The sequence below is a fragment of the Lithobates pipiens genome, unplaced genomic scaffold (genome assembly GCF_037356315.1).
Source record: "Lithobates pipiens isolate NorthernLeopardFrog02 unplaced genomic scaffold, aLitPip1_a1.2 Scaffold_25, whole genome shotgun sequence".
NCBI lineage: Eukaryota > Metazoa > Chordata > Amphibia > Anura > Ranidae > Lithobates > Lithobates pipiens.
In genome coordinates, this window is record NW_027507787.1 from 174,344,569 (window position 1) to 174,368,385 (window position 23,817).

Here is a 23,817-nt window from a genome sequence, read left to right on the forward strand (position 1 = left end):
TTGAATGTCTCACAAAGACTCTAGTATTGCGTATCCATTATATCCCCCGTTAAGCTTCATAAAATGGGTCTGCTCTAGGACGCTATCTGTGGCAAGTGGCATAGGGATTGTGGTGATTTAATCCACATGATTTGGCTTTGCCCCATGCTTCATAGGTACTAGGCCATGGTTGTTGGTTGATAAATGGAGCCTTTCAAACTGATTTTAAAATGGATCCTAAGCAGTGTATATTACGCATACTAGATGAGGTAGTGATGCAAGAACACACTGGAGAAGTGATCTCTGGGGTAATATTTTAGGCCTGTAAACTCATTTTACAATCCTGAGAACCCCCAACTCCCCAGAAATGGATCCATCATATACTGTAAGTATTACTTTACATTCAGAGCATCTTATATACTTACATAAGGGTTGCGTCGCCAAATTTGAGACATTTTAGATTGGCTGGTTAAATACTCCTGGCCTTTCATCTATAGACCTGGTGTTGCAAAGATTTCTATAACACATTCTGTATTTTACTTGAACTAGTAATCTGTCTAATACTATTCACTTCAGCCGTGCACAAAACCATATTGCATTACTATTGTATTACTGTGTTATGCTGTGTCCTGAGACTGAACTTTAAGCTTTGACATGTCTTCTGTGTATTTCTTGTATATTGTGATATGCTAGGATCTTTGATTCAGGATAGAGGAGGGTTAGAATGCCTGTCAGCTTATTTTTTGCACCATTGTGGAAATTTACATTCAGAGCTACAACAGGAAGTTAGAGAAAATCTCCCAAAGTTAGAGGAAGCAGAACAGTAGCCTAACTGTAAGATTTCCCCTTACCTCTTGCTCTGGGGACAATTCTAAAATGTTATTAATGCCCCCTCACTTTCTTTATCAATGACAATGGTCATGAGTATAGAGTGGTGACTCTCCCCAATGTGGACAAAGACAAGCTCTAATCCTACTCCACCCTATCCAAATGTAAAAAAAAAAAAAAACCTAATGCCTAGAGATACACTTTAAAGCACAATGTTTTGTTTTTTGTACATTGAGATGGATTAGAACACCTATTGGGTTTTTATTACTGCCTTTGCCCCCGTTAGATTCATCCTCTCCATTTGTCCTGTTTACCATTATCACCAAAAGTTAAAGTAGAATAAACCCCAAATTTTGGGTGGTCCCCAGAAAAGTAATAAAAGGGGGAATTTTCCAATGGGGATACTAGTTCTGGTGATCTGGGGGTCTCTAAGAAATCCCTTTAATTTGCAGAGATTTTCTCACTTCTTGTTTTGGCTAATGGACAGGAAGTGAAAGTAAATTTCCCCAATTGGATACAGAGGGCAAAAAATAAACTGACAGGAATTATAATCCTTCCTTACTTTATCCAAAAAAATAGCTGTACGTGATTTCTCGTACAGGTTTTGGGGCGCGTGCGCTCGCCACCGGAGCCCCGCTCCTACTGTGATTGGACACAGCAGGAGCCAATCAGCGGGTCCGGCAGCCACGATGCCCCCCAGCCACCCTCGATCATTCACAAGAGAGGCAGAATGATGGTTTGTGTATGTAAACAAGGCATTCCGCCGTTCTGTCAGAGTGGAAGAGAGAGATCTCGTCTTCATTCTAATCAGTAACATTGATCTCTCTCTTTCTCTAGTCAGTCCATCCCCCACACAGTTAGAAAGTATTCCCTAGGAGCACACTTAACCCTTTAATTGCCCTTGATGTTAACCCCTTCCCTGCCAGTAATAAGTGGGACTTTGAATGAGGTGTGCTATTGCTGGAAAAAAACTGTGTATAGAATGCATATATATATAATAAAACCTTTATTGGGTCTGGAGCTGCATGACATGGTTTACAAATGTAAATACAACCATATACAATACGATGGTAATAAATAACTACACATTTACCAAATGTACATATAAACTGACATAGCATGATCACATACATAAACACATATTAGCTTGTTGGATATTTGGAGTATGAGCTGATACTGTCTTGGCATCCCAGTATTGTATACTCTACGCTTTTCGTGAAATGTGTTCACTCATCAGGAGTATGGATGTGGGACTACACTGTAAGTACAGAAAAAAATCATATAATAAATTACTTGTATGTATCTCTCAAACCAAGGAGAGAAAAAAGGGGGGAATGTAAGCCTCCCTCAATATAGTATATATGGTATAGTACTAACAGTTCAGTATGAGAATGGTTTATCGGCTCATGCATGAATCGGGGGGGGGGCATGGTAGTGAGAGAGGGGATCCCCAACACAATGTTAGGTCTGGAGATGAGGCGGGATAGAACCAGGCTGGATGATGGGAGCAGCCAAAAACCAGGTCAAGCGACCAGAATGCAGCCCTTGGGAGATGAGATGGTCTGGGTACAAAGCCGTATCGATCTAGAAAAAAAATGTGAAAATGAAAAAATGCATATTTTTCCTCTAGCAAGAAAGTGTCTACAGGAGCCCGACATTGCATTTACAATATTTTCCTAAAAATATATGTACATTTATTATTTTCCCCAAGGTAAACACCGCTTTTAATGAATACAAAGCTGCAATTAAATTGCCCAAGCCTCAGAATCCATAATGAACAGTCAAATATAAGCACCGATGCAGAGCTTCAAATATGTTTTTTAAACTCTGGCCGGAGATGAGTGAGGAACAAATGAGGACACGTTCCACGTGTAACTGAGTAAATATTTGAAAGCGAGGATTTACAGCTGGCATTCTGCACTCAGATTTACAGTGTGACGACCATGAATAAAAAAGTTCAAATTCCTTAAAGGAATTGGTCACGACCTTTAAGGAAAGCAGTGAAACCTAATTACTACATCTTTGTTTCATAGAGTGTCTCCTTCTAAGCTGAAAGAAGCTCCTGAATATGTTTCTTAGCCGGCTTCCTGCCTCTCAATCCCCTGCCAGGACAAGAATAGGGGGGTAAGTTGAGGTTTGTTTAGAAAAAAAAAAAAAGTAATTTTACCTCTGATTTGTTAGCACAGAAAGTCCATGATCTTTATCTTCAGGAGTGTCATACATCCAGGAATGCCCATGGGATCCTATGGGTTATCTTCCTGCTTTTGGCCGTATGCAAGAGATTCAGACAGTAGCTGAAACCTATAAATGGAGACAAGGCTCAAGCACTAATATGTCAATGAACTATGATTTACCCTGATGCTCCTTGTGAACTTCTGCTCGCTGGCTGACCTGATCTTATCTATTGCTTTCCCACTTATTGCAGCTTCTGGTTGTAATTACCCCCATTTAAGAAGCATCCTTTTAAAATAGCTTACATGTTGGCTTCTCTAGAGATAATTATATTAACAACACATTGAAGCGGTGCAGAAGTCTGTGACAAGACTCAGTTGTAGAGATAGAAAACAGACAATACAGAGGAGAGAAAAGAAAGTAATTATTTTGGCCACACTAGGATTATGTATCTCTAACACATGAAAAAATAAATAACCAACTACAATAAAAACACATGCAGAAATATGTAATAGCTTGTGTTTTAGAAAGGTGAAAATCGTATTTAAAAAAAAAGAAGAAAAATGATCATATAATAAAAATAGGTTCCCTTTCGTGAAAAGCACAGCGCAAACAACCATTATACCAGGTATGTGGGCAGCTAAAGCAAAATGCATAATTTATTAATTTTTTTGCAGTAAAGGGCAAATTTATCCTGCTCTTTCCATGCCTCACTATTGTTCCAGGAGGTTACCTAACCCAATAAAGGACCAATATGGAGGTGGTAGAGATTGGGAAAAGCTCATGTTTTGGAGGAAAACTCAAATTTGCATACATCATCTGGTAAATCTAAAGGAAAGTTGTACAAGAAAATTGTATATGTAGCGGCCATAACCCTTGGCAGGGCGGCCTTAACTTTTGAGCTTACCGGTTACCTCCGCTTGGCTTGTTCTTCCATGTCTAGGGGTTCCCAGGGTTAGTACCCAACAACTTTGGATGCTGACACCATAAAAGTCCTTTAGAAAGGTTTTTATTTGCAGGGGTAACATCCAACAAACACAGTCTTGTATAGGAACAGAGGGCAAGGGTGAAGAACTCAGGCACCTTGAACTGCTAATCATCATAAAGTCTCTAATACAACCCAGAAAGTAGCCACTCGCAGCTGGGCGCTTCAAAGCTGAAAAAATCTCTAGCCAGAGATTATGGCAGTCAGTACTTTGATCCGGAACTTGTGAAATCTCTGACCTTGAATAATTGGTAACAGAAAGTGAACAGGAACCTTTTCCTCAGTACCTGGAATGTTCTCTGTCTCCTTGGCAGTACTGGAAAAGCGTGGATCCGTTAGTGTCCTTCACAACCCAGCAAGCAGGCACTTCTTGGGATGCCAGCTTGTTGGCCCTCAGCATGTTGCAGAGCGACACACGCTCCCGTGACTGAGACCCCTCGCAGGGCTAACCCGGTCCAGAATCAGGAACAGGCAGCTATGGCCTCACAAATGAACCCAGGAACACCTGACTTCAACATCTTAAGTACCCTTCTCCAGACTCCTCAGCAGGGATAGACACACCCACTGATTGGCTTTGGGGAAAGCTGATACCTAAAGCGTCCAACCAGGCCTGGTTCTGAGCCTGTTATGTGCAACTGTACACATGACCAGGCAGAACTCTAGTACAGCCCAGCCAAACTGATGTCAAAGTTAAACCTACATAATTAACCCTTTACTGTTCTGAGGCAAAAACTAAATTTGTACATGACAGACACCTTGTCGAAAGTGTCATCGCTACATATAATTGTATAACGTATGATCAGCCTTAAACCCAATATTATTTGCAATATGCTCTGGCCCAAGAAAGGGCTATTTGAGGAGAAGACCAATTGTGTTTTTTTGCTTCAAATTTTTTAGTTACTCTACAAGCAAGGAATACTTGTAGACAGGATGCCTACAGTTTGAGTTTTCTGCACCAGCAAGATAATTGGCTTGCCCAGGGTTGGGAAAGGGTTAACTGCCAGGATATCAGTTCCCAGGCTTTTGGTCTTGGGCTGGCCTTCCACCCCATGTGATATATAAAAAGGGGGAAGGTCCAGCTCCGAAGGCCACTGCGGTCGCTCGAGAGAGAGAACACACCAAATACATGGGGGCCAGGAGCCCAGGAACCAGCATGTGATCCCAGGAGATGCCAGTGTTCCAGTGGACATTATCAGTTGTTGGAGACCACCAGAAATAGACTTACACCTATAAAGGTATGCCTGTGCATCCACCTCCATTAGGTAGTTTAGGGTCTGGACTATGTTATGCCTGTTATTTGTTCTGCCATGAAGAATTCAGTAAAAGTTGCTATGGGTAACCAGTAACTAGTGCAAAGGACAAAGCAGCCAGTCATAAAGTGTGGTACATGGCAAGGTGGATGGTCCTCCTAGAATGGGGGGTCGGTGAACTGACTCCCCCCCCAGCGGTCGATTCCCCAAGGCAACCAGGTTCAAACCCATGTTACCGAGACCCATAACCTAGCCGCATGGTACGGAAGTGCAGAAGAAGTTAAGCTCATGCAAGAGGTCCACCCTAGGTGCACAGTGGGACCCCATTCTGTCACTGGGAGTGAGGTGACAGGAGGTACGCTGGACTGGTGAAGAGAGCATAACCTTAGCGGTGTCCCTCTGAAGTGCCACATACATCAAGAAAGAGTGTGTAGTAACATAGGACAACACGTTTCACGGAGGAACATTGCATTACCTATTGCACACAGTGTACGGCTCAGCTCTAAGTCAGGTTACCGCCATAATGTTGACTTTCACATGAATGAGGAAAGCTTGTTAATGGGCATTCATGATAGGAAAGGAGAGGAGAGGTACCCCGCACATGTGCACAGGTGAGGTGGCCCCACCCACAAGCTCAAAGTCTAGGTACATTTATTTAATGGGTAAGACAATCGAAAACTCATGTATTGGTTACAGCCCAGGTAGATGCTAGGTGGATTAATCATTAGCTACTTATTTTATTTCTTGGAAGGTGATGGAGATTATAAATGTCATGATAGATAAGTTGGCTGGCAACCTTTGAGTGCAAAAACCTTCCCACCAATATCTGGAAGGAGATGGTGGCCATGTCCGTTTTGGCTGACCCACTCACTAGCAGTGGTATACACAATCCTGCAGTGAAATACATACATGTCTGAGGCTGTCATTAAATGTTATATGAAGACCAATCCAAACCTGGGATGCACACACTGCCTTTTTCCAGCCAGCAAAATCCAAAAACACTATAACAGAGGCTGTACACACAGTGCTAGGGTCATTGGTTAGAATCCCAACCACAGCACTACCTGCCTGGAGTTTGCATGTTCTCCCTGTGCCTGCGTGGGTTTCCTTCAGGTTCTCCGGTTTCCTCCCACACTCCAAAGACATGCTGGTATGTTGTCTCCTGCCTAATTTGGCCCCTGTATGTGTATGCATGAATGTGATTTAGGGACCTTAGATTGTAAGCTCCTTAAGGGCAGAGACTGATGTGAATGTACAATGTACTGTATATGTAAAGTGCTACATACATTGATGATGCTACTGTATATAAGTACAGTACTTGTAATAGATACATTTGATTTAGCTTCATATACAACACAGTTAACCGAAGTACAGATTCAAGGTTGTGGTTTTAACTATATTGTGTTAATACCTTAAGAGCATTTATACAAATAGTTGAAAAAAATTAAAGTTGTCAGATGAACTGTTTTTTAAACACATCTTTTTAGATGACGTGCTTTGCCATTGCAAGAAAGATGAATGCATATAATATAGAAAATAATATGTAAATTATTTTTCTACTATTTATCTTAACATCACTGACTTAAAAGTACAGATGCACCATTAGTGATCTATATCCACCAATCAGGAATCAACTTTCAAAATGCAGCCAATGATAAAATGTTAATGTCTCACCAGCTGCTTTAGTTGCTGAATTAAAATTGTCTTATAGTGTATCTAAAGTCAAAACCTTTTTAGTGAGGGGTTAAGACTGTCCAGTTTTCATTGCTGTCTATGACTCCCATTGGGAGATTTGCCTTCTCTATTCTCCCTGGTGAGCACTATCATTTGGAATGAAAGGATTAGGTAATCCCAAACTTTGAACTGTCATCAGAACAGGAATAATAGAGAACTATTCTAAAATAAACAGTGCCATTTCAATACAGGGCCCTTTCATCCCCTTTTTGCCCAGACCAATTTTCAGCTTTTACCGCTGTCACACTTTGAATGACAATTGCGCAGTCATGCAACGCTGTCCCCAAATTACATTTTTATCCAATTTTTTTCCTCACAGATAGAGCTTTCTTTTGGTGGTATTTAATCACCACTGCTTTTTTTTTTTTTTTTTTGCTAAACAAATTAAAAAAGACTGACATTTTTGAAAAAAAAAAATGTTTTTCTTTGTTTTTGATATAAAAAAAGTTTTTCCTTCACTGACGTGCCGATGAGGCTGCAGATTGTAATGTATTCTTCCTGTGTGAGGATTACTAGGTGGAAAAAGGGGGGGAGGGGGGGGGGCTGGTAATCCTCTCACAGAAAGATTACATTGCAGAAATGCAAAAAATACTACAGGACCCATCCATCTACAAAAATGTATCAGGAGATCCGACTAATAGATTAAAATACTCTCTTAACAAATTGATCCAAAAGGGGTCCTGAATAGGCATTGTAAACAAAAAAGAGGCCAAATATATTACACCAAAAGTTCCCAAAGTCCCAGTCATTTACAAAGTCCCGCAAATTCATAAACATAAAACAACTCCCCCTGGGAGGCCCATAGTCAGCAACAATGATTCCTTGTATTCTAGACTAGGGGAATACATCAATATATTTCTACAGGCTGTATCCATGAAGGGTAAAGCATACCTTAAGGATAGCAGAGAACTAATCAATCGAATCAAGGACATAGAGGTAGGAGATCATACGTTGCTGGCTACAGTAGACGTTGAATCCTTATATACCAATATCAGACAAAGGGATGCTCTTGGTACTAAGCTATGGGCATTGCATAAATACTTAGACCTCAAAGTCCCCCAAATAGAATTACTCATTGAAAATTTGGACATGGCAATGACCAATAATTCTATAACCAAATTAAAGGGGTGGCTATGGGGACTAGATATGCCCCTAGCATTGCTAATATTTTTTTTTTAATTCATTTCAGGGTTTAATCTCCAATATAGAGAAGTGGAGAAAACAGTTAAAAGATACTGGCCCATATTGTTGAAAGACCATACTTTAAGAAAAATCCTCCCACACAAACCAAAGTTCATCTATAGGAGGGCACCAGGGTTACAAAACATGCTAGCAAAGAATGTTATCAGGTCCTGTAGGAGACACCCCACCTTTTTGGATGGCACCTTTTGTTGCAAAAGATGCAAAGCATTTAAAACTATTCGTGATAGAACAAGGAAAACTACAAGTTTTTCTCCTGCTATCACAGGTGATGAACTGTCTGATATCAAATTCCTGTGATCTACCTTCTTTTGTAATTTTCAATACATTGGTAGAACACCAGAACGTTGGCCAAGAGGATAGGTGAACAGATAGTATAAAAAAAGGCTTTAGACACCACAGTGTATCCAGCCATTTCAGGTTGGTACCCTGAAATGGTTGGATACCCCTCCCTTCTCAGATTTTGGAGTATAGATAGAGTCCGCCAGCATTGGAGAGACAGAGATATGACCAAAGAGGTGTCCCAAATGGAGACACAATGGATTTTCTAATCTCTAATCTTTACAACCTTTGAGATTAAATATAGATATTGAGCTTAAATGTTTTATTGCAGATGATTTATTTTCATTATTTTATGCAGAATATGCTCATTGTGATTGGATATACCAAATATGGGGTGATCCTCATATATTTATACATCTTCTTGATACAATTTTTTAATATATTGGCTATTATACCTATTTCATACTAAATACTTCATATGGGTTTATCTATTCCCACAGTGATCAACATTATTAGTTTTTCAGTTTCCATATTTTATAGTTTTCACACCACTATACATCTCACCTATTTGTTTGATAATTTTTCACCTAGGTTTTTCCTCACGTATTGTCTACCAATTAGGAGGGTTCTTTTTCCTATCAACTATATACTGTCACTCACTTATGTGTGGGGATGTAGTGGAGTTGGTTCCCACTAGAGGGCACCACAGTAAGAGACATCACGTAATTGGATATTCTGGTTATGCATTATTGGCCGTTTGTTTGGAACATGTTTATATTCATCTAATTTGTTTCAAAAAACATTTTCATATGTATTTATTTTATATTTTAATTGTTGGATTGTATGCCTATGTCTACTACCGCACAGTGCAGTCAGCATGAGCAGATCAGCATTTCTAGAGGCAGATTTCCTAGTATATATTTGTTATATCAATCAAAAAATATGGCTGCGCTAAAACTTATAAAACAAAATTATAAAGTGACATAATTTTTCTAATTTACAAAAAATACCAAAAACATGCAAAAATAGTGCCAAAGTAATAATTTCCAGGCATATAAGCAGTCCAAAGAAAAGGAAAGATGGATAGGATGCTGAATCTTAGTCCATTTTCGGTGACTCTCAAAAACCACCCTTTACACACGTAGCAGGTGCACCCAGAGTAGAAAGAGATTATCCACCACCAAATTAGAGGAGGCTTACCAGCTGTCAAGATCTCTTTTTAAGGAGATCATACGGGCTTGTAAAATGTTACGTTCCTGGTCCCCACGCTGGGCTCTGTTGGTAAGACCAATCTATCTGCTCCCTCTTTATGGTATATCTCGTTCCACCACAATCATTTAGTACGGCAAAGAGAGAAGAAAAAAAGCTCCCATAGCATAATTCCGTAAAGATTTATTAAAATATAAAAAGTAAAGTAACAACTCACGAATTCCCAGCAGAGTGTAAGCGTATAGCGTATAAAAAACAAGCCGGCCGGCTCTCTCTTGTTTGCACTGCCCGCCCTTCCGGATTAACGTGGAAATGCGGTGACGTCAGCACGCCGCTCACCCTACGTTGTTTCGTCAAAAGTGACTTCTTCCTGGGGTATATATTTGTTATATACCTCGGAGAGGGGGATTTGTAACTTCCATGTCCTGTGAGATATCTGGCTTTACCATCTAGAGCTGGGCTTGCACCGCACGCCATAGCTGGATAAAATAGCCATATATCAGCACATGCTGTATAAGCCTAGTGCAGAGAAACAGGCACATATACAATATTTACCCATTGCTTTTATACCAATTAATACATTTATTATTATTATTATTATTTAAGGTACTTATATAGTTCCATCAATTTACTCAGCGATTTACATATACGTTGTACATTCACATCGGTCCCTACCCTCAAGGAGCTTACAATCTAAGGTTCTTCTCCTGTGGAATCTTTTCACATTCTAGTTCTATCTTGAGGGAGCAGTAGAGTGGAGTGGTGTCAGCAGCGCAACCTGGCTTTCCAAATGCAATTTTTAACCATCCTGTAAAAAGGGGTCAAACACCTCTGGTGAGTTGCCACCTTCCCATTGAGCACCTGTGGTGAAAGAACTAGAAGCTATTCATATAAGAGCAACTCGTTTTGGTGTTGGGATCTATCACTTATGGACTTTTATGTTTGCATATTATGTCATTGACTTTTTTACGATTGCTGCTCCACACAAATGATTTTTTGAATATTATGGTGCATTTTTTCATTTGTATTAATTTATGGTTTTTATTATGTATAAGAGCACATCTAGCACCACTACCTTTATACTTACAGTGCTTATAATAGGTGACCACTTCACTTTTTAAAGGGGCAGCTATGTCATTGCTCAGTAATATTACACAGGGTGTGGTAATTGACACACACTGATGAGGCTGCACTGATGGGCACTGATGAGTCAGCACTGATGAGGAGGCACTGATATGCAGCACTGATAGGCGGTACTGATGGGCACTGATGGACACTAATGGGCGCTGTTAGACAGCATTGATGACCACTGCTAGGTGGCCCTGATGGGAATCACTAATGAGGAGGCACTGATGGGCACTGATTGGCATCTGTGATGGGCACTGACAGGCATTACTGATGGGCACTGATTGTTTTTTTGATGGTCACTGATTTACATCTGTGATGGGGACCTCCCCTGATGGGGGCTGCACTGATAATCAATGCGCTGATTATCAGTGCAGAACCTTCCCCATGTCAGGAGAGCCGTTGATCAACTCTCCTCTGTTCACGCCTCAAGCCACTGCTCCCGCACACCCGCTGCCGCCTCACACAGAGACTGTCTTCCAAAAAGTCCACACCACCCTGAGGAGGCTTACCTCCTGTATGGGTTGGTTCCCCTAGGACAGAAGCTAAACCTTGTTCTCTTGGTTTAAAAGATAGTTTAATGCCCATGTTTTTAGCAAGTATCGGTATGTGTTCCCTTATGTGCCCAAGAACGTGCCCAAGAAGGTGTTTAGGCAACTCTAGGTAGAGTGGCTAAGGATCTATAATTGAGCTGTCTGGGGGAAACTCCAGGTACCACAACTTCTCCGGGAATTCTGGTACCAAAATAAATTCATAGAATTCATAGAAGCCCAGTTTCATAGGATCTACTAGGTGTGTAACACCGATCTCCATATTTACATGGACCAGGTTGAACTGGTCAAACCGCACTACACCTAACTGTTTTTACATCAGGTGACCAGCACCCACCCCATCACGGGGCAGAAGATCTTGTTGCCAAATCCAAATTTTTATGTTTGAATGTGTGACGTCAAGTTGTTTAATCTACATGCTGTTCTAGTGTTTAATATGTTAGTATGCCATAGTGTTTATGCTGTTGATTGTTCATGTGTATTTATTGTATGCCTTATACTTATTTGAAGTTGGTTGCAGCCAGGATGGATTGCAAAAAGGGGAGGGCGAGTGTAGGCAGGTGGAACTGTGTTTGGTTCTAGTAAGTTATCGGCTCGCCTAGGCCTGGGGGAAAGTTTTGAACATTTTCTTTAGGAGCTTTTTGGTGCTGGCTGGCCCACCTGTGCTATAAAATAGGGAAAGGCTGAGGTCCAGGGCCCTCTTCCTAGCTAAACTGATTGGTTAGACTCTGCTTATGTATCGTGACCGCTGTGCCTTGCAGTCCGCTTAACATAGTTACAGTTAGTCAGGTTGAAAGAAGTCACAAGTCCATCAAATTCAACCAAAAAAATTATAATAAATATGTAGCAAGATCCCGGGCCTTCTTCAGTCTAATTAGAACCTTCAGGGCCAGAGATAGCTGACATGCTTCTGTATATAGTGGGTTACAAGGCATGGTGGGTGTAATGCAAGGAGGGCATCATGGGCATCAGACACTTCTTGAAGGAAAAGAGATTTATATTCTCTTGAACAAACTGGGGGAGAGAGGGTTAGGGCCAGGACACCCTTTGGTAGTTGAAATATCAATTGGCAGACTCTGAGACTTCTACAGGTAGACAGCAATGCAGGGAAAGGCATCCAACAAGATGCCACATCTGCATGTGTAGGATTTTCTGTCTTCTATAACAGCAGTCCTTAACAGTTTCTAACACAAGTTGTAACAGTTCCTTCACTTCCCCTACAATCATTCCTTGGAGGTCTTCACTCAACTGAGCTCCCAGTCTCTCTCACTAGACTTGCTGATTCACTGCCACCGGATCCTCTGAGCTCTTCCAATCCTCATTTTTAGTATCTTCCTCAGGAGTCACCCCTGCTTCCTTGCTGGGTCTCTAGCTTGGCACTCCAGATACTTCTCAAGCTTCACCCCACCAGGTCCCTAGCTTGATACACAAGGGTGCTCTGCAAGCATCAACTCAGCTGGCAGGGTCCCTTGCTTGACACCCACTGAAGTTTCCTGATTCTTTACCGTCCCCGGTTGGTGAGAATACTGCTCCGGTATTTGGAAGAGTGGGTTCAATAATTAAATTGCCAGTGCCTCCTCCCAGGACATTTGCAGGGGCCCCTGAGGGTGATGCAGCATCTGTCTTGGTGTCAGGCAGCTGAAGACAAGATCTGCAATCATGAGAAGATCCTACGACTGTTGTCAAACCAGCCTGGATTGGAGCTTCTCGCCAGCAGGAACTATGATGTGGCACTGGAACTCTAGGTTCTACTCGAAGATGCAACCAGATCTGTAAGGATATCATCCTGACGTGGCCCCCGGATGTCTAACCTGGCTCTAGGCTATGCATATTTATTGAGCCCTAAACTAGCAAGACAATCCCAGACCAGAAGATATAGGATTAACTAGCATATAAACTATATAACAATAAACAGGTTCACCTACCGACATACTGGAAGGTGACACAAGACATACAGTAGCTCAGCCCTAGCTATCTGGCACTGTTCATGTGAAATAATAACAAGGACAGAGCTGAGATATTCTGTTTTATGGATTTAGATATACACTCAGCAGCTGCAGATAAACTTTGAGATCATAAGAATACTTGTATAATAGTCCCTTCTGGCTTGGGGTTTAGCAGGGGTTTTGGCTGAGACTTTTTGTCTCTCCACTTCCTCTTACCAGGGTTTTCGAAGCTCAGGGATTGGAAATGTATACATAATTTATTTACAGGCATTTACAAATTTAGACAGTAGTGAGCAACAGATGCCTACATGTGTTAATATACTTTGCAATAGCGCAGAAAAGCGTGCTTTGGTGCTTAAAGCTTCACCCAAAAAAGGATGTTCTGATTTTCCTTCTCTCCTGCTTCTCCACCATTTCAGGATTTTATTTATTTTTTATGGAGCAAGTGCCTAGTTTTGACAGGTACCTACTCCCTGCTTTGGTTGCCTCACCTAGGCTAACCAAACAAAAGTCCCCCCCCCCCCCCTCTCTGCCAGCAACCTCCTGGGACACATACTGTGGGTCCATTCAAAAAGCCCAGCATTGGTCGCACATGTGCAATAGGGAGACGGCCAAGTCACAGTTGGCTTCCCATACTAAAGATGGCAGCACTGGGAACCCCAAAACCGGTGAATAACCAGCCTGGGTAAGGACATCACTGAACAACTGGATTGGTAATTGCATGTTTCTTTAAAGTTAGCAGCAACAGTATTTACAGTATAGCTGCTGACTTTTATTTTTTTTTCAGTTGAAGATGCTTCTTAAGTATGGCAGTTCACAGAACAATACAATTCAAAATTCCATAGCACATTTACCAGCTAGCCAGCAAAATAAAACAAGTCTAAACTGTTTCAACAATTTGTATTAGGTTTACATTGTATGTATATTTGCAAATATATGTGAAGCCGCACTGCCACACCAAGGCCCCTCTGCAAAGTGCAGCCCCTAACACTACTCTAACGTAAATTTCAAATTGAGACATTTATGGCAATAAATACAGTCGTGCTCATAAGTTTACATACCCTGGCAGAATTTATGATTTCTTGGCCATTTTTCAGAGAATATGAATAATACAAAAAAAACATTTTTTAACTCAGGAAGCCATTTATTATCAATCAACTGTGTTTACTCTTTTTAAATCATAATCACAACAGAAACTACTCAAATGACCCTGATAAAAAGTTTACATATCCTGGTCATTTTGGCCTGATAACATCCACACAAGTTGACACAAAGGGGTTTGAATGGCTTTTAAAGGTAACCATCCTCACCAGTGATCAGTTTGCTTGTAATCAGTGTGTGTGTTCATAAAAGGTCAATGAGTTTCTGGACTCCTGACAGACCCCTGCATCTTTCATCCACTGCTGCACTGACGTTTCTGGATTCTGAGTCATGGGGAAAGCAAAAGAATTGTCAAAGAATCTGCAGGAAAAAGTATAGTAGTTGAACAGTATAAAACAGGAAAGGGATATAAAAAAGATATCCAAGGAATCAAGAATGCCAATTAGCAGTGTCAAAACTCTAATCAAGAAGTGAAAAATGAGGGGCTCTATTGAAACCAAACCACAGTCAGGTAGACCAACAAACATTTCAGCCACAACTGCCAGGAAAATTGTTCAGGATGCAAACAAAAACCCACAAATAACTTCAGGTGAAATAAAGGAATCTCTGAAAACACGTGGTGGGGCTGTTTCAAGATGCACAATAAGGAAGCACTTGAAGAAAGATGGGCTGCATGGTCGAGTCGCCAGAAGAAAGCCATTACTACCCAAATACCACAAAGTATCCCGCTTACAATATGCCAAACAGCACAGAAACAAGCCTCAAACCTTCTGGAACAAAGTCATTTGGAGTGATGTGAACAAAATCCAGCTTTTTGCCCACAACCATAAACACTACATTTGGAGAGGAGTCAACAAGGACTATGATGAAAGGTAAACCATTCCTACTGTGAAGAACGGAGGAAGATCACTAATGTTTTGGGGATACGTGGGCTACAAAGGCACAGGAAATTTGGTCAAAATTGATGGCAAGATGAATGTAGTATGTTATCAAAAAATACTGGAGGAACATTTGCATTCATCAGCCAGGAAGCTGTGCATGGGACGTACTTGCACATTCCAACATGACAATGATCCAAAACACAAGGTCAAGCTGACCTGTTATTGGCTACAGCAGAATAAAGTGAAGGTTCTGGAGTGGCCATCTCAGTCTCCTGACCTCAATATCATTAAGCCACTCTGGGGAGATCTCAAACATGCAGTTCATGCAAGACAGCCCAAGACTTTACAGGAACTCAAGGCTTTTTGCCAAGAGGAATGGGCAGCTTTACCATCTGAGAAGATAAAGAGCCTCATCCACAAATACCACAAAATACTTCAAGCTGTCATTGATGTTAAAGGGGGCAATACACAGTATTAATGTCAGGGCTGGCTCAGCCCTTCCTTCTCTGAAGGCTCAGCTGTCGGCTAATTGCTAGCTCTCACCTCTCTCCACAGTTACCCAGCTGTTCCTGATCCTGCTCGTCTGACCTGCCTACTTAAAGCTGTTCAGCTCACTTCATCTCTGCCTTCGTCTTGGTCACATCACAAGAAACCATCTATTGCAATCCCTGTTTGAAGACTGGCTTTGCTGACATCCATTCAGGCTCCTTTGCCTGCTTGCTGTTCCACTTGGATCCCTGACTTCTGGCCTGACTGTTTACCCGATCCGGTTACTGAACTCTGGCTATGCTTTGACTATGCTTACTCTATTTTCCTTTTTTATTTTTTATTAATAAACAATGATTTGTGTGATTTAATTGTACTTCTGTCTCAGTCTGATTCATGGTTTCTGACAATTATGAACTGGGGTATGTAAACTTTTGATCAGGGTCATTTGGCTAGTTTCTGTTGTCATTATGATTTAAAAAGAGTAAATGAAAGTAGATTGATAATAAATAGCTTCAGCCAAACACTAACCATGAGTGAAAAAAAAGTTTGTGTTATCATTCATATTGCCTGAAAATGGCAAAGAAATCATAAATTCTGCCAGGGTATGCAAACTCATGAGCACAACTGTACATTTAGCAGCTAAACTAGTGCAAAAATGTTAATAAAACAGAGGTTTTTGTTGCATATATTTGCAAACATATGTGAACTTACACAGCATTCCCACTGCAAAGCACGTGGATCTACGTTATGGCTTGCACTTGATTACAGTGACACCTCGCATAATGTATTCTAAGTCTTGGGTGCTGATACAATGGATAGTGTTTATAAAGTTTGGAAAGTCACTAGCACTTGAAAGGATTATTTTTACCATTTATTGTGAGAGTAATGTCATATTATTCAAGTCAATATAGTATTGCTGATTTCCACACATCTAGTGCTAAATGGCAAACAAAAAAATACTGGCCTCCAACCTCCCCTTATAACCAGTCCAACACACGCCTAAAAAAAAGTACTGTCCTCCAACTTCTCCCAATTACCAGCCTCCAACCTCCCCTTATAGCTGATCCAACACACGTCTGAAAAAATAAAACTGGCCTCCAACATCCTCTATAGCTAGTCCAACACACCTAAAAAAAAATACCAGCCTTCAACTTTTCCCTATAGCAGGCCCAACACATGCTTGAAAAAAGTACCAGCCTCCAACCTCCCCTTTCAGCTGATTCAACATACATCTAAAAAAACACTAGCCTCAAACTTCCCCTTATAGCTAGTCCAACACACGCCTAAAAAAAACAAATGGCTACAACCTCCCCCTTAGGTGATCCAACACATATCTAAATAAAATACTGGCCTACGACCTCCCCTTATAGTCAGGCCAACACAAGCCTAAAAAAAGTACCAGCCTCCAATCTCCCCATATAGCTGGTCCAACTCATTGACTACCTTATCACTAGACACTAATCACTGACTTCCTTATCACTACATACTGCACACCGACTACTCTATCACTACATACTGCACACCGACTACTCTATCACTACATACTGCACACTGACTACTCTTATCACTACACACTGCACACTGACTACCCTATTACTATCCACTGACTATCCTATCACCATCTCCTATCCTATCATTATCTCTGTCATCAGGTCCATCAGTGGTAACTGTGAAGAGAAGAAACATTATTACTGAGAATATGTACAATGATAGCCATTGTATTTGAAATGGTTATACACACACAGAATATACTGTAGAAGGATCAATGTGTGGTTCAAATGCTTACTGTCTCCATGTCAAATGGCAGGCTTACTTCCCCAGCCTTCAGTTTCAGTCTATCCCCTTAAAAAAAATCAGTGGCTTTGCAGATATTTAGCATACATCTCTCTTACGCTTGGTCATTTTCATAGAAGCTGTAATAATATACAAAACAAAGGTTAACATTGGTACACAGGCAATATCTATGCAAATCTTCTTTAATATTAATAAAATAGCCATTTTCTAGCTGCCTACAGATGGTGTTTATTTACATTGTCCCCTATGAGGTCCATGAGATCCATGCCGAAATCCTCAGGGAATCTTGGATAATCGTTGCAGATTGAGTCTTCGAGCTCCTCATCGATGTATGAGCTAGTGTCTGAGTCGGTGCCTGAGACGGTGTCCGAGAAGGAGAATGGATATTCTCCAGTTGCCATCTCTGACTATAACTCCCAGGGAGAAATTGTCAGCAGCAAATCTATATGGCATTTCCAAATAGATCTGTAGAAATATAAAAAAAGAGTAGAATGGTCAGTACTGGTTGCTTTACTGACAAGAAGGGAAAAGCAAAATTGTCCAATACTCACTTCTGGTGCCTTGTAGAGTGACATGCCGGCCTTGGACTTCACGGCCTGAGAGAAATGCACATCTGTTTTTGATAAGCCAAAGTCAGTGATTCTGACATGTCCAATGCTATCCAGCAGAATGTTTTCTGGTTTGATATCCCAGCGTACAATTCCCTGGATATGAAGGAACTATAAGCCACAAATGATCTCGGCAGTGAGGAATCTGGTGGAGAGATAGAAAAGGTTGATTTAAAGCATTTTTTATGGTAATCTAAGACAGAAAATAACAAATCATTGATCCTAATGCTCCAATTATCAGTTATAATCAAGTATACTTGCAATAACTAAGTCGTGTTGAAAGAAAATATTATGATAATGGCAGAATTTAGCACAATACATAGAAGTATTTTATAGGGATATTTGACATCACTGATAAATATTTAACAAATATGCTTTGTAAATTCTCACAAATTGTTTTAAAGGTGTTCAGATATGATTGAATGAAAATGTACAATCTCTCTCAAATTGTATGTAAGGCCTCAACAGAAAGCATTAAAAAAAGCTTACCAGCTCCATCCAAAGCTACAAAAAACGTTTTACATTTACAGACAAACTTTATTGTCCTGAATCAGTCTCACTAGATGTTTGCTAAGATATGTCTGATGCCTGGGACGTCTGCTCAGTGTGTGAATGTACATGTATAGGTAGAGCTTTGGTAGGACAGATGTTCTGAAAGTCAGACCTTCCTGCCGGAATCTCGTATCTAGGACAAGCTTACACTTTGATGTAATCTGTGTAAAGTACTATTTTCTACCTCCATCCCTATTATGATGGTACCCTATTGCCTTACCTAACTTATATCTTGTAAAATCCTATATGTTATTTGATCTATGTCCAGTACTATATTCTACCTCCATCTCTATTGTTATGGTACCCCATTGTCTTATCCATCTCATTGATGTGCACTACATACAGTACTATGTTATACCCGCATTCCTATTATTATAGTACCCCACCGCCTTACCTTGTCATCTCAATAGTTAAGGGTGCCCTTTTCTTTAAGAGGTTCTGCAGGTCTCCACCACTCAGGTATTCCATATTGCAGAATAAGAGTTCCTGTGCAGATGAAAGAAAGATCCAGGTTATAGAAATTATTCGCTATTTGAATCACTATGCAGCTTTGGGTAGATTGTGAGAAACGTCTACACATGTTACATATTGCCGCGTACACCGGAGTAAGAGCAATAATTCTAACACAAGACCTCCTTCATAACACTAAACTGATATCTATAGGGGGCTTTTGAAGCGTCGCCTATAGAGACTGTAGAAGTTTGTTGCCATTTCATGGTGCACATAAATTAGGTTTGGCATGTTGGGTATCTATTTACTCAGTGCAACCTTGTCTTTAATATTTTACCAAAAATGTGAGAGATTTATTGCGTTTGTTTGCCCTAAAAGTTAGGTTAGTGTGTTTTTTACTGAAATTTTGCGTTTCCTAGCCCTTTGTGGTAATATCGTGGGACATAAAAAATTGCAACTACCATTATTTTATTCGCTAGGATGCCTGCTTTCAGAAAATATATAATATTTGTGGGTTTTGTGTAAACTTCAGACCTAAAAAGATTTTTTTTTTTTTTAAATGATGTGGGAAAAATTAGAATCGCGCTAAACCCATGAATTAGATTTGTGAATCATTAAACAAACCCAATTAAATTGATCCAAACTTAATGTGAAAAGAAAAAAATAATAATGATGATGTGTGCAAAAAAGATTATGGCAGCGAAAGGGTTAAATTAAACGGTCTACAGCAGGTTATATTAGGCAAAGAAACCGCGTTAATGTACCAGCATAAATAAGTGAAAAACAAGAAGCAGCAGCTTGAAGTGAGATAAACACAGTAATGAATAAAAATGAAAGAAGCTGTGCTAAATAGTCCCAAGTATTGCAGGAAAATCTTCATAGGAACGGCATGTTATTTGATTAACATTCAGGATGGAATGAATTCTCTTCCCAATAGCACCACAGTGATTTAAACCAAAAAGTGCCCCACCACCTGAAGAAAAACCTGCTTACCGGATGGCAAGCAAAAAAGTTATGTGGCTATAGCCCAGCCAAGGCCTTTACTTGCCTAGAAGAATGGATGAATGGCTGTAGGTCTCCCAAGCCCTGGCACCGTTATGAAGTCCGTGACCGTTGCACTCAGCAAGTGACCCAGAAAAAAGACTGACCATAGTGTAATACAGTCTGAACAATTTAATTATAAAAAAGTATTGCACTTACATTTGGTATGTTTAAAAGTTGCATTTAAAAGCAAAAGCTGTCCGGCAAACAACAGAAGCCCGTCCTCCTAGTACACAGTGTGGTGATGTCACAAACGCATTTCGCCATACATTACGTCAATGGGGAACGGGCAGCGTAATGACTCATGTAATGAATAAATACATTTATAAATACTTCAAAAATGTATTTAAAGTACATTTAAATTAAATTAAATTAAATTAAATAAGATAATAAGTATAATGTAATGAAATAAGTTAAAGAATAAAAACAAGTGAAAGAATAAAAACAAAACAATATATAAAAAATATATAAAAAACAAAAATAAAAAATAAATTAATTAAGTGCATAATTACACCTATACTTGTGTCTCAAATCATCTCTCCCCATTTATGAATTGAATGAAATTCAATGAAAGCATTCACATCGACATCTATATTTAGCCTATAAAGGGCATAGGTTTTAAGCTTATGAATCCAGGACATTTCTAGTTTTGATATTTCCCTTACTGGTGAGCTTTTCCTCCAGTGGGGACTAAACTGTGACTGATGCCCATAAAAATGCTCTTAGAAGGGTCTTTATTATGTACAAGCAAATAATGCTTGTACACTGAATGAGTACTAAAACCTGTCTTAATGTTAGTGATATGTTCATTAACACGAACCTGTAAGGGGCGTTTGGTTCTCCCTATACATTGAAAGTTGCATGGACATTGCAAAAAATAGACCACTCCCACTGTAGAACAGGTAATAAACAGTTTAATCGTATACTGCCTCTGTGTGCTGGTAGAAATAAAACTATAATGGTTCTTCTATGAGTGCAACCACTCAGAGAACACACCTTACACCTCTTGCATTGATAAAACCCAGTTAGTTGATTAAAGAAACTGATTTTATTTGTGGGTGGGTTAAAGATATTAGGTGCTACCCTATTTCTTATGGAAGGAGCCCCTCTGAACACTACCTGTGGTTTAGCAGGTAAGACTGACTTCAAAACTCTATCATTATTCACAATGTGCCAATGCCTAGAAATTAATTTCTTAATACTCTTGTGTTGTAATGAATACACAAAAGGAACAAAATGAACCCCTGAATACGAAGACCCATCTATACGGGGTGGCCTATCAACTAGTAGGTCATCCCTGTTCATAACCTTTATAGATTCTAATGTGTTGGTCAAGGAATCTCCAGTATAACCCTTCTCTAAAAATGTACACGCCAGGGTCTCAGCCTGTGCAAGAAATTCACCCTGATCAGAACAGTTCCTTTTGAGTCTCATGTTTTGGCTCTTAGAAACTGACTTGAGCCAGGGGCCATAGTGACAACTATCGATAGGAGTATAAGAAGATTTAACAAAAGTCAACATAGCCAATCTCTCTCCCTCAGATCTAGGAAGTTAATCTGAAATTGGCTCATCTCATAGCTCAAGTGTATCCCCCTATAGTTGTCATTCAAGGATGAAATGAATTCCTGCAATTCCAGGTGGTCACCATCCCAGAGGAGGAGGATGTCATTATTGTACCTTGCCCACAGGACCAGTTGAGGTCTGTCCTAGGCATAGATGACATCCTCCTCCCACTTGGCCATAAAAAAATTGGCCAAGCTGGGGGCATACTTAGTCCCCATTGCAACTCCTCAATCCTGATGAACAAATTGATTGTCAAATCAGAAGTAGTTGTGGGTGGCAGCATATTCTAATAATTCCATTATGAAGGGCACCTGGCAACAAAAAAGTCCAGAATCTTGATCCAGAAAACCTCTAACTGCTGCAAAACCTAAGCCATGCAGAATTACAGTATATAAAGCGGTGATGTCTACAGTCACCAATCATATGCCTGGTTTCAAGGACACCTCAGAAACCAATTTTATGACATGTCGTGAATCTTTAATAAATGAGCGCATTTTCCAAACCAAAGGTTGCAAATAAAAATCAATATATCTGCCCACCCAGAATGTGACAGAATCAATGCCACTAACAATTGGGCTTCCCGGGGAGCAGATAGGATTTTTATGAATCTTTGGCAGGTAATAGATAGTTGGTGTCCGTGGCGCTTTAGGAGTGAAGAAACTCAGTGGTCACCAATCTATTATCTTTAATGGGGTTACTGGAGACGTTTGATATTTAATTTCCTTACGTTTGGAATTTATCCAAACTCCTGGGTGGCACAAATTTAAGGCCTTTATCCAAAACCACTTTCTCTGGGTCTGTTAGCACCTTAGTGCCAAGATTAAATATCCCCTTACCTACTACATTTTGGGTCTTTTTTGTTGTTCGTAAACACTTCCCCCTTCTGAATCCTCTCCTCTCTCTACTGGCCTTTTGATACCCTGATTTGGCTTGGAAAAACCCCAACTGCCTTGTCCATTAGGAACAGGGTATCCTTGGTTAGGGGGATTTCCATTGGCAGGTTGGGAGGATGAAGTGGAGTTGGCCCCTTCCATGGTTTGATAATACTGAGAATTATCATAATGGTAATCACTCTCAGGATCAACCTTATCTCTGAGAGGGAAGAAGCTATTATGTATGGGAACATTGAACTCCCATTCTGATCTCTCTCTTTAATGTTCTAAATAGTAAGGAGATTGTTGACCAAACTCTCCATTAGGGCTCTGTTTCCACCCTTCAGAATACCCTGTATTATGGCCTCGCCTTCGATGGTTGGTAGGATATCCACATCCTCTACCCCGAAAGGGAGGGCCTCTATTCCATGGTGGGGGAACAGAATGGTAGGATCCTTGGTCATGAACCTGTGCTTGATCAGGTCTGGGAGGACCAAAAAACTGTGGCTGACCTTGTGGGAAGGAACCTCCTCTATTAGTCCCATGGATCCTATGAGGGGATTGGTAGGAGTTATTCCCTCCACTCCTCTGTGGTTTACTATTAGGCAAACCTCTTGTCAGGTCACCTTGAGGCGAGGTGACTGGTGCACACCGTAGGATCAGGAGTGCACCACAAGGTTGTGGACCCTACGACTGACTGCTGCAGACGGGGGACAGACCCCACTGGGGTTAGAGCATAAGATTCCCTGGGGCGCGGAGTTTAAGAGCCAGCAGGTGTTCACCGGCGCCTCTGGTGGTGAGGATGGACTTGGCTGCAACTGGCTCCAGGTCGCGACCCCCAGGGTCCCCCAGCTCACACCCACAGTAGGCAACAGGAGGATAGGGATGGTGAGGGACAAAGCCAAGGTCGGGGCCACAAATAGAAAAGAATAGTCGGGAACACGTCAAAAGGTCAGGATCACAGGCAAACAGGGATAGTCAAAACACACCAAAGTCGGTAACGGAAAACAGTAGAAGAGCACACGGCAGGAAACAGGAAACTAACACACAAAGGAATACACAATGGTTGATCAGCCCTGATGGCCTGCAGTGCACAGGTTAATATAGGGCTCCCTGATAGGGCCTGGGGTGGAGCCATGCTTAGAGGAGAGGTTATAAAAACCACCAGGTGGAAGTGGCTGGCCTCTTAGTGTGAAGACATGAGG